This window comes from Myxocyprinus asiaticus, chromosome 16 (assembly GCF_019703515.2).
Source record: "Myxocyprinus asiaticus isolate MX2 ecotype Aquarium Trade chromosome 16, UBuf_Myxa_2, whole genome shotgun sequence".
Classification (NCBI taxonomy): domain Eukaryota; kingdom Metazoa; phylum Chordata; class Actinopteri; order Cypriniformes; family Catostomidae; genus Myxocyprinus; species Myxocyprinus asiaticus.
Window position 1 is genome coordinate 39,097,616 of NC_059359.1, and position 12,879 is coordinate 39,110,494.

Here is a 12,879-nt window from a genome sequence, read left to right on the forward strand (position 1 = left end):
GCGGTGCTGTCCCAAACCCACAATGGGGAGGAACACCCAGTGCTCTACATGAGCAGGAGGCTGGCTAAGCATGAGAAAGAGTGTATGGCAATTAAATGGGCTTTAGAGACTCTAAGATATTACTTACTGGGAAGGAAATTTGTGTTAGTGATGGACCCCGCCCCACTCCAATGGATGGCCAAGAACAAGGAGAGCAACAGGAGAATTACTAGATGGTTCCTAAGTCTTCAGGCATTTAACTTTTCTGTCATTCACAGGCCCGGCCGCTGCCATGGAAACACAGATGCCCCCTCGCTTCGAGATGACCTCTTCAGTTCTGCAGGCCAACCTAGAACTTCAGAGCAAAGGAGTGGGGTATGTGGCATCATCAGAGGGTGTGTGGTATAAGAGAGATACATTCCAGCAAAGTGGCTAGAGCAAGATTGTGCCCTTCCACGAACTACAACTCACAAGCCACCACAAGATGAGGCCGGTGGCAAGATGGCTGACCGGTGAGAACTATAATTCCCAAGCTGCCACTGAATGAGTGCCATAATGTTTTCATGGTACAGTGAACTCTTATTTTATGAGATATTCTTCATATGATCCCTTTAATGCTTTGAAAACTATTCACAAACTCTAAGATGTTTAATTTTATGCTGTTCCTTACAGCTGCACTTATTATTCTGCATTCAGTTAAAGTTGTTTAAATCTTCAGAGCCTTAGAGTTTGAGATTTTGACAAATCACACTGCTTTTCCTATCCGTTTCACATAATGAACAAAAGCTTACCCTGAGTGATGAAGACATCCATTCATAAGAAAAGAAGGCCACATGGTTTCACTAAACCAGGCTTTATAAAGACTAGTGGCTTGGGGTCCCTTGTGTTTCAAATTATCATTAAGACATTAGAAGATCTGATTTTGCAGAAAGCATCATTTAAGCCTTCTCAGCTCATAATTCCAGAACATCTGAAATGTACAAGATCTGGGATAATGACAAACCCCTCAAGTCCTAGTGTTAACCTTTGTTCGGAAGCATTTGCCCTACTCATGGCCTCATTTCAATGCCAGGTTCATCCAGGAGACTTGGCCTCCATGGTAGGGTCAACAGCTGCAGACCTAAAGTGTGACTGGTTAAAAACCTGAACATCTCATTAAACAAGACTTCTCACCACCCTGCTGACTTCCAGCTATGTTCAGAAGTTCACAAGTGCCTCTTTGTTGAAGGTGATTTGAATGATCGGAATTGCTTTAATTATGTCTGTGCTGAAGTGATTTGTTGAATCTCTCTTACCTCAGGGACTGAAGTTAAGGTAGACTGGAGAGTGGAGACTTATAAAACAGGATACACAAAACAATTAGTGCAGTGTATTTATCAAGATCGAGTTGTTATTTAGAAGTATGCATAAGTGTGTTGTCAAAAGTATGTGACTGAAAAAAGTAGAACGACCTACAGTCATAATATCCTGTCCGATCACGGTCCTGCAAGGCCACTAGACATGGGTCTTTGGTGTCCCCTCCTCCATATTCACCACTCTAATGGAAAAACCTTTATCCTAAGTTAAGTGAAAAGAGCGATTTGGCTAAAAAAAAGTTTTTTTTTCTTTTTTTTTTTTTTTTTAGGCAAAAAAAAAAAAACCACAAAACAATTACACAAATCTTAAGCATGAATATGTTTGAAATTTTGAACTGTATTCTAATAATGAAGTTTGAAGTTTCACAAAGTTTGAAAACTACAAAGTGGTGGTCAGCTTGCAGTGTATTACATTTACATTTATTCATTTGACGACTTACAAAAGAGGAATACATTATAAGCGAATCATCTTAAGGAGACAGTGGTACGAAAAGTGCCGTATTTCAAGGTTTCACTAGCATCAGAATAGTAGTATTCATTACAGATTAAAGTGCAACAAGATGTGGATGTACTGAGTAGTCTGCTTATGCTGAATTCGCCAAGAGTTGGTGGAAGCTGGTGTTCAGCTTAGTTTGGCATTCCTGGGCCATGTGGCTTGAGGTTTTGTAGGCCCCTGGCCATCTGAGGCCCGTGGCACTGGTCTGGTCCATAATCTAGCCCAGCATCCACTGGTAAGGAAAAAAAAAGTTTTTGATTCTTATAAGGTTGGAAATGGTTACACATCCACAGCTAAATACTCTGGATTATGTAAATCCAGGGTTATTCAAACTGTACAAAAATGAATGAATTCAACAAAATATTTTGTCTTCTAAGAAGTGCTTGTCCAACTCAAATAAAACAATGAAACTGGTACTCAAGAAAGTCACAACAAATTTGAACGTTCTGAAACCTGGATTTTAAGAATCTCATTAATATCTTGCTTTTTTATGATGTACTGATAGAGGGTGCATCTCAATCAGCTCCCTGGTTCAATAATCAGGGCACTGATCAGGGAGTCGGCCATTTTAAGGGATGGTTCAGTTGCAAAATCGCTTCAGGGCACTGAAACGTTTGCTCCCTAAAAAAATCCCACAATGCACTGTAAACACCAGGGAGCATCATTGCTCACTGTGTTCCCTTACCGGAAAAGTCGTCATGTCTTCTGAAGTCTCTCAGTTCTTTAGAAGTTTAAATATATGATGTCAATGCCTTATTTTCTCTTTAAAAGAGACGTTTCTTGTCATGTCTTTCATCCATAATTACAATGAAAAAAAACAAAAACCTTTTAAATATTAGAGTTGTTAAAAGTAGGTTTAAAATACAATCCTTTATATTTTTATTTGTTTATTTAATGTAATTTATTTTTAATAATAACACTGTACATTTGAATATCTTCAACACAAATGAACGATAGAGTCAGTGCGATGGTGCTGATTAATAACAGCTGCGCTTGAATGCGTGAGCTCGTTATTGTGTTGCAGGTAATTGAGTCATAATTGTCCCAATGTTCAGTGGATGAACACCCTTGCCAGTGCCAGAATTCGCACTCACGGACATAGGGAGTTAAGGAGCTGATTGAAATGCACCCAGAATTCTATCCAGTATTGGAGAGTAGTTACAGTAACTAGAAGTATCAACGCTACTAACTTAACTACATTTTTTAGTAGTGTGAAAGTAGGTCACCTATTTTCACAATTCAAATAATAAGCTACATTTTCCAATGAGCAGCGGTGTAAAGACACAAAATGCTACATATGTCACATATCGCGAATGCAGCAATTGAGCTGAGGCAGTAATCAAATCCACTCCACTAAACTATCTTCTCATATGTAGTGCTGGAAAATACAAATCATTCAGTTCTTTAAGACTGTATAAACGATTCCTTAATATTTAATGTTGGTAATGCTGAGAATCGGTTCTTTCTGACAGTTTGTGTAAATTAACCAGTTAAAATAAACAACTCCCACATATTTAGCATTTGTTACTCTGATTCATTTTAGTGAGTTGGTCTTTCAGACTGTTCATGTAAATTAACTAGTTCTCATAGATTACTCACTAATTCACTTGAGCCCTGCACAGCCTTAAAGGGATTTTGCATTCTTTTTATGCTAATTTTAATTAATAATTTAACAGTTAATTGCTGCTGTTAATCACTGTATTTCGATTCAGTTATAGAAACTAGGGTATCTTCTAGTTCCCTATCTGTCACTCACTCAACGTTGTGTCGATGTAGTGACACTATGGGTCACTCTTGGGAGCCCCAAACACCAATGAGAATTGGCGAGTGGAATTTGCATGCCACTCCCCCGGACATACGGGTGTAAAAGGAGCTGGTATGTAACCACTCTTTGAGATTTTCTCTTCGGAGCCGAGCGGTCATTGAAGCTGAATTCATCCACGAGTTCATTCACCTCATCTGCTGGATTTTACGGCGCATTTCAGCGGCTTCTCCCCCTCTGCATCTGTGGAGTGCAGAGAACGCCCCTGGGAGCTTTGGCAGAACAACAAAAGAGTATATTCTAAAAAAAAAAAAGTATATTTTCATTCTAAAAGAGTGGCACACTCAGAACGTCTTTTTAAAGATGCCTTTCCATTTGTGTGTTATTCCTGGTCGTTATCTCTCCACTTCTGACGGCCACGATCGCTGTCTTACGTGTTTGGGCGCTGCCCACGTGGAGACATCGTTCTTGGATGGGTCTTGTCCTCATTGCGAGAACATGACCATGGCAACATTGAGGTCGCGGCTTGCATTCGTAAGAAAGCAAGCCACCCCAGCGGCTCCCCGCCTCAGTCCTTCTACCTACGGGTATGAGGCCGTGCCGGTTAGCACTGGGGGCAATTTGGGGACATCAATGGGACCACCTCTGCCGGGTATCCCCCCACAGACCTCCCATTCCCCAGCACACTCGCTTGCCCTGGTCGGGCACTCGGACGAGACCTCCGGCTCGTCACAGGGCGAGTTCGACCTCTTGTTCGGATCCCAGGAAGACGATGAGTTATTGTGAGCAGCATCGGAGAGCGGTCTCGCCCAGTCGGACGCAGAGGCTTTGACTGGGCTTCCTCCTTCGGGAATGGTCGCCCAGTCCCAGGCCGACGCGGAAATGACGGACATGCTTTCCTGGGCGGCCGCGAGCGTCGGGCTAGAGTGGAACCCTCCACTCTCCCCTGAACCCTTGTGGCTCGACAATTGGTTCCTGGGCTCGGGGTGCCACCCACAGCCACACCCCACCCCGTTCCTTTCTTCCCGGAAGTGCATGAGGAGCTGACAAGATCATGGGAGGCACCTTTTACTGCCTGATCCCGGTCTTTCAGCTCCCCCGCTCTCACTACCCTCGATGGTGGAGCGGCCAGGGGGTATTCGGTGATCTCCCAGGTGGATAAGGTGCTCGTGGTGCACTTGTGTCCGCAGAGCGCCGCCATCTGGCGTGGGCGCCCGAAGCTCCCATCCAGGGCCTGTAGGTTTATGTCATCCCTGATGACTGGGGCCTACGGTGCCGCTGAACAAGCCGCCTCCACCCTGCACGCCATGGCTCTCCTGCAAGTACACCAAGCAAAAGCGCTAAAATAACTGCACGAGTGTAGTTCTGAACAGGGATTGATGCAGGAACTGCACTCGGTGACCAACCTCGCTCTCCAGGCGACGAAGGTTATGGCGCAGTCTCTCGGGCAGGCTATGTCCACCCTGGTGGTCCAGGAGTGCCACCTTTGGCTCAACTTGGTTGAGATGCGAGAGGCTGACAAGGCACGGTTCCTTGACGCCCCCATCTCCCAGGTTGGCCTGTTCGGCAACACCGTCAAGGACTTTGCCCAGCAGTTCTCAGCGGTGAATAAGCAGACGGAGGCCATACAACACATCCTGCCCCGGCGTGGCTCAAGACCCCGCACCCCATCTACTCGTCGCCAAGGGCGTCTCCCTGCAGCAACAACGCCGGCTCCTGAGGAGAACCTGAGGAAGGCTTCGAAGCACCCCTGAGATGAGCGACCCAGGGGCGAGGAGACCTGCTTCTCTGAAGCTGGTGAGCAGACCACTCCATCCCCTGGTGGAGGGCCGGGATGAGAACCCTTTGTTTTATTTTCTGCCGCATGCCCAAGAGGCTGCGGTACCCAAAAGTTCAACAAAAGAGTGGTCTTCTCATTTCCTGGGTCACATGTCTGGTGCGCACGGCCGTCGTCTTGACCACCGTCCACCGTCCCATTTTTGCAGGTATGGTGCTCCAGCGGCAGACCCCTCGCACCTGTGTGCCCAGCTGTGGCACAAACACGCCCACACAGGATTGGTTCCAGTGGACTATGGGCAATCTTATGGTGGTCAGCAGGAGCCAAGTAAGTGCTTCGATGTCCCTGGACTCAGCACGGCCACGGGGCTCAAGTCCCCTCGATGTGGCACCTCGAGCTCCACCGCGAGGCCCCACCCACCGGTACGTCCTACGTGATCATTCCCTTGGTCCCCCTGGCGCAGAGTTTGGGCACTTGGCTCACACTTTCCAACCCGTCACGATGGTTGACCAGGACCGTCCGACTCGGCTACGCGATTCAGTTCGCCAGGTGCCCGCCCAGGTTCAGCAGCATCTGCTTCACCTCAGTGAAGGTCGAGAACGCTGCTACCTTGCATGCGGAGATCGCTACCCTTCTGCGCAAGGGCGCGATAGAGCCTGTCCCTCCAGCTGAGATGAAGAAAGGGTTCTACAGCCCTTACTTCATCGTACCAAAGAAAGGTGGTGGGTTGCGAACAATCTTGGACCTGCGAGTACTGAACTGGGCTTTGCACAGACTCCCATTCAAGATGCTGACGCAAAAACACATTCTAGAGAGCATACGGCATCAAGATTGGTTCGCGGCAGGAGACCTGAAGGACACGTACTTCCATGTCTCGGTCTTACCTCGACACAGACCCTTCCTGCGGTTTGCCTTTGAAGGCCAGGCGTACCAGTACAAGGTCCTCCCCTTTGGCCTGTCCTTGTCCCCTCGCATCTTCACGAAGGTCACAGAGGCAGCCCTTGCCCCACTAAGAGAAGTGGGCGTCCGCATCCTCAACTATTTTGATGACTGGCTAATCCTAGCTCACTCTCGAGAGTTGCTTTGTGCACACAGGGACTTTGTGCTCCGGTACCTCAGCCGACTGGGGCTTCGGGTCAACTGGGAAAAGAGCAAGCTCTCCCCGGTTCAGAGCATCTCTTTTCTCGGTTTGGAATTGGACTCAGTCTCGATGACAGCGCGCCTCATGAACGAGCATGCACAGTCGGTGATGAACTGTCTGATGGCATTCAGACGGAATACAGCGGTTCCACTGAAACTTTTTCAGAGGTTCCTGGGGCATATGGCATCCTCAGCAGTGGCCACACCGCTCAGGTTGATGCATATGAGACCGCTTCAGCACTGGCTTCATACTCGAGTCTCGAGATGGGCATGGCACTGCGGGACACATCGTGTGACCATCTCGCCGATCTGTTGCTGCTTCTTCAGTCCTTGGACCGACCTTGCATTTCTACGGGCAGGGGTTCCCCTACAGCAGGTCTCCAGGTGCGTCGTGGTTACAACAAACACCTCCAAGATGGGCTTGGGTGCTGTATGCAACGGGCACACAGCCGCCGGCTCATGGACTGGCCCGCGGCTGCGTTGGCACATCAACTGCCTAGAGTTGTTGGCAGTACTGCTCGCCCTGCGGAGGTTTCAGCCATTGATCCAGGGCAAGCATGTGTTGGTCTGGATGGACAATCAACCGTCAAGGTGGTCAATGCACCCACTGCATGTCACAACTCGCCCGCCGTCTCCTCCTCTGGAGTTAGCAGTGCCTCAAGTCGCTACGAGCCACTCATATCCCGGGCGACCTCAACACCACAGCAGACGCACTGTCACATCAGATTACCCTCAGGGGAGAGTGGAGACTCCACTCTCAGGTGGTCCAGATGATTTGGAGTTGTTTAGGTCGAGCACAGGTTTGCTTCCCGGGTATCCTCCCACTGCCCACTTTGGTACGCCCTGACCGAGGCACCCCTCGGAATATAGATGCGCTGGCACACAGCTAGCCCCCTGGACTACGCAAATATACATTTCCCCCAGTAAGCCTACTTGCACAGACCCTGTGCAAGGTCAGGGAGGACAAGGAGCAGATCATCCTAGTAGCACCCTACTGGCCCACCCAGACATGGTTCTCAGGGACGGAGCACCATCTGGCACCCATGACCAGACCTCTGGAATCTCCATGTCTGGCCCTTGGACGGGACGCGGAAGACCTAAGTGGCCTACCACCCGCGCTGGTTGACACGATCACTCAGGCTAGGGCTCCCTCTACGAGGCGCCTGTATGCCTTGAAGTGGCATCTGTTCGCTAAGTGGTGTTCTTCCCTACGCGAAGACCCCCAGAGATGCGCAGTCGGATCGGTGCTTTCCTTCCTGCAGGAGAGGCTGGAGGGGCGGCTGTCCCCCTCCACCTTGAAGGTGTATGTAGCCGCTATTTTCGGCTCATCACGATGCAGTAGATGGTAAGTACTTGGGGAAGCACGACTTGATCATCAGGTTCCTGAGAGGCGCTAGGAGGTTGAATCTCTCCAGACCGCACCTCGTCCCCTCATGGGACTCTCTGTAGTCCTTTGGGGTCTACAGGGAGCTCCCTTTGAGCCCTTGGAGTCAGCTGAGCTTAAGGCACTCTCTTTGAAGACTGCCCTATTGACTGCACTCACTTCCATCAAAAGGGTAGGGGACATGCAGGCATTCTCTGTCAGCGAATCGTGCCTGGAGTTTGGTCCGGGTTACTCTCACGTGATCCTGAGACCCCGACCGGGCTATGTGCCCAAGGTTCCCATGACCCCTTTTAGGGATCAGGTGGTGAACCTGCAAGTGTGGTGGCCTCCTGGGTCCTGGCCAGTAGTGCCTCTTTGGCAGACATCTTCAGAGCAGCGGTCTGGGCAGCACCCAACAGCTTTGCGAGGTTCTACAATCTCCGGGTTGAGCCAGTCTTGTCCCGTGTATTGGCAGGCACGAGCAGGTAAGTTCCGGGACAGCTGGCCGGGTGTACCGCTTGCGCATAGTACCTTTCCGCTCCCTTGAGGTGAAGATGTGCACTCTTGACTCCCAGTTGTGTTCACAGACTGTGATCCCTGGATGACTTTCTTCCTTTGCCCTCTGGCAGTTGAGTTTGCAGATAAACTTGCTGCCGGCCCAGTACGTGCACTAATGAGACCCTGTACTGAGGTAGGTGCTCCACATTTGCTGGTTCCCCGAAGGCGACCCCATGTGATGTCTTCCACAAAATCGTTTCCCTGTCGGTAAACTGCGTCTTCCTTGGGCAGAGGCCCCTCTGCCCCCGGTCGCCATGCTTTGTAGAAACTCCTCCCTGCTCGGGTAGGACCTACCATGGGACCTCTCCACATGACATACTTGCGACAAGACTCGGTAAGACCATGTGACATATTCCATTCAAAATACCCCCCCTCCTCTTTTTGGGCGGGGTGTGGTCTCCGCGGTGTCTTCCCCTTGGGAAGGACACCTCCCGACGCAGACACTTATGACTCCCAGTTGGTTAACAAATTCCACTCTTTTTGGGGAGAAAAAAGTGGAAAAGAGGCCTTGGCTGGGCTAGCCTGTCCCTATTGTTGGGCAGTCGGCTTGTTCCTGAAGGACCGTTCGACGCTCATAAGAGCGTTTGGGGAGGTTACGTGACGGCCTGGTGCGCTGGCTATGAGGCACACAGCGGTTTGCCCGTCATACACCGCCAGTTCACATAACACAGTTCAGATAGTTGTGGCGTTTTGTATAGGGATCCCTAGTGTCACTACATCAACACAACATCGAGTGAGTGACAGATAGGGAACATCATGGTTACTTTTGTAACCTCCATTCCCTGATGGAAGGAACGAGACGTTGTGTCCCTCTTGCCACAACGCTGAACTACCCGCTGAAATGGCCGGGACCTGGTCTCAGCTCCTCGGCACAAAACCTGAATGAGTGGTTGCATACCAGCTCCTTTTATACCTGTATGTCCGGGGTAGTGGCATGCAAATTCCACTCTCCAATTCTCATTGGCCTTTTTTCAAAAAAAGCAGAGGTGTTTGGGGCTCCCAAGAGTGACCCCTAGTGTCACTACATCGACACAACGTCTCATTCCCTCTATCAGGGAACGGAGGTTACGAAAGTAACCATGATGTTATAATAGTGTATATTATGTATACATGTATGTTCAATTTAATGTGGTCACCCTATTTGTTTAACCTTTATGAAAATGAACCCTGGTTTAACTATAGTCATATTTTAGTTACCAGGACTGTAGTAACCATTGTCAGTGTTGGGGTTACTATGGTTTAACTACAAATACCATGGTTAAACTATGGTTAATGTAGTAAAGCCATGGTACATTTTCATAAGGGGAATGTCATCCTAATTAAATATATACCTATCAAGTTATGTTATTGAATTCTGAACTCAAAAAACAGAAGGAAAAAAAATGGTTTAAAGCTGCTTTGCAACATTCAAACTCAGAAGGTAATTGAGGGAACAATGCATGCATGTTTGTATCCCTAAATGAAACTGTACAATGCAAAATGGGTGATCAAAGAAATATTTAACCTTTGCAATGGCCAAGTTAAAGCCCTATCCTTTAACCCATCTTAAATATTGTGTCATGACAAACAGTTCATGCAGTATACCATAGATGTTACAGAGCAACTTTGCAAAGAGAAATTGGCCAATACACTGTATATTGCAAGGCCAAAAGTATGTGGACACCTGAACACCTAAATCCTATTACCATTTATTATGACTTAGATGAAGATGATCCTGAATTAATTTTGATTATTATTTGTTTACAGATAATTCTGAAGGTCTCATAAAGAAATATGGCCAAATATACTGTATAGTGTATACAGATAAATAAAACCATGCTATAAAATACTACCGAACTCCATTCATTATGTCATTTTCCAGCAACACTACAACTCAATTCACTGCAATAACCTACCAACAAAAGTTATTTTCTTTACCTTCCTTACCTCAGTATCCATCAAAAACACCTATCGAAAATGCTTAGCTAGCAACATAACTTTGTGCACTCTTGACAGAATCATCAAGATTTCATACACAGCGCGAGAATGTACGTTGTTTCATAATGATGGCCACATTCTATCATAACTCAGTGAGACTTCTTAATTTATCCTCCCCATACCCCCTGCTGAAAGACATTCACACTTCAGCCTCATTCTATGGGCATTTCTACCATCTGATATGACATGCCATAAATCAGCAGAGGCGGGCTGACACTTTTCCAGTATGTGGTGGTGAGTGGGGGCCAGCGGAGATTTCTTACTCAGATAACAACTTGCACTGGAAACCTTTTATTCACAGCAAATCAACCAGGAATTTGTGGGCTCAATAAATCATTCAGTCAGTAGGTGGTATGGCAAGTCAGACAATTTTTTCCATTTTGATGATAAACGTATTGGTGGTAAAAGGGAATGAAGCAGACATTTAAATTTGCATTTATTTTCTTGGCTGATACTTTTTTATCAAACCATTGGTTGTGTGTATCGATTCAAAACAAACAGTTTCTAATTAGTTTTTAGCAAGTGAACACTGTTGTCAAGGTCAAAACCTTGCAGCAAAAATGTCAACTTGCCTGATCATTGGTTTACCTGAATATTAATGTTAAGTGTGGTAATACATCGACATTTATGAATTTGGCAGAAGCTTTTATCCAAAGGGACAAACAGTGCATTTAAGCTAAACATTTCAACAGCTCAACCGACAGCATTTGTGGCATTTGTTGATTACCACAAAATGTAATGTTGACTTGTGTCTCCTTTTCATTAAATTAAGCAAATATCTGGGTTCCAGTGAGGCATTTACAATGGAAGTGAATGGCGCCAATCGGTAAATGTTAAAATACTCACTGTTTCAAAAGTATAGCCACAGGATGTTAACAATATTCTATTAACATTATTTTAGTGTGATAATATCATGTCCTAACCTTTCTGTGTAAAGCTATATCCAATTTTACAATTTAGTTCCCATGAAGATGAAGTTTTAACAGAAGAATTAAAAGTAAGTGCTTTTATAAAATTATAAACTTATCATTTCGGCCTTCCAACTAGGGCTGGGTTTCGCCAGCCATCTCACGATATGTATTGCTATACATGTCACGATTCGATATATTGCGATACATCACGATATCATGATTCAATTCGATTCGATTTTGATTCACAAGCTTTCACATCCAATTATTTGGGTATATTTCAATTGCAATGTCCATTTTGCTTAAATACACTATAAAATAAATGTTCTTTCAGCTAATAATGTTATGAATTATACAGGGGACCTTCTAACTTTGTAAATTATGGAAATATTAATAAAAAGAAAAACTTTTATAATTAGTTTTTCATCATTTTGTTCACACTTTAGCTTTTTAAATGTATACAAATATGGAATGAGTGAAACCAAACTTTTACTCTGTTTTTTTTTGCCAGCCCTAGTGCCAAACACATGAGAGAGGCCCAGCGTGTCTGAGAGAGAAACAGGCTGAGTTTCAAATAATTTTAAATTCAAAGTGCTTTATTGAAATGACAAAATAATTTTGTTTTGCAAAGCAATTACAAGAGAGCAAGAATAACAGAAACTGAACAGTGAACTAGAACATGAAAACAGTAATAACTATAAAGAAATAAATATATAATAATACACAATGCAGCATTAATGCAACATTGTATAGGGTCTTGTGAACCGGGGTGGGGGTCTGGGATGAGGGAGATCGGTGCCATCAATACATTCCTGTATTTTTCTTTTTAGTACTGGTTGTCCCTCAGGTTATTACAGGTTACTAAAAATCTTGCAGCTATATTTGCACAATGTTCTTTTTCACCTAGAATAAACCAATTTTCTTTTGTGTCTGAATACAATCACTGAAGTCAGGGAATATATTATTAATTGTGTGATAATATTCAGCCTGATCTCATTAATATACGTAGCTATTTGTATGTTAATATTTGTAGCATTAAACGTACATGTTTTTACATTTGAAAGCATCTAAAATGTAATCATTTTTACGTATTTACAGCTTTAGAAACATAAAATACTGATAAATCCATTACAACTATATTTGAATACGCGAATAATCGATTATAAATATATTTGTACATTTTACTGTTTTATAGATATTTTAGATCCCTTAACTCTACCCCAACCTCTAAACATAACCACATTTCAATAATATAAAAACATGTAACAAGTAGATTAATGTACAGTAGCAATAATTTTTGTTAAAATATATCCATTTATATATATTTTACAGCTGCTAATCCCACACCTACTCCTAAACCTAACCATAACCATTTATTAAGCACATATAAACACATAACAGGCAGATACATTTAATCACAATAATTTATTCAGAAAAATGGCAAAATTCTGTACAAAAGTTGTCCAAAGGGCGATGCGCTGCATCTGATGTGCTCCCTGATGGCATACAATAGCACTGTGTGAGGTGGAGAGTAGAATTTAAATTATTAATCGCTGTAAATCTT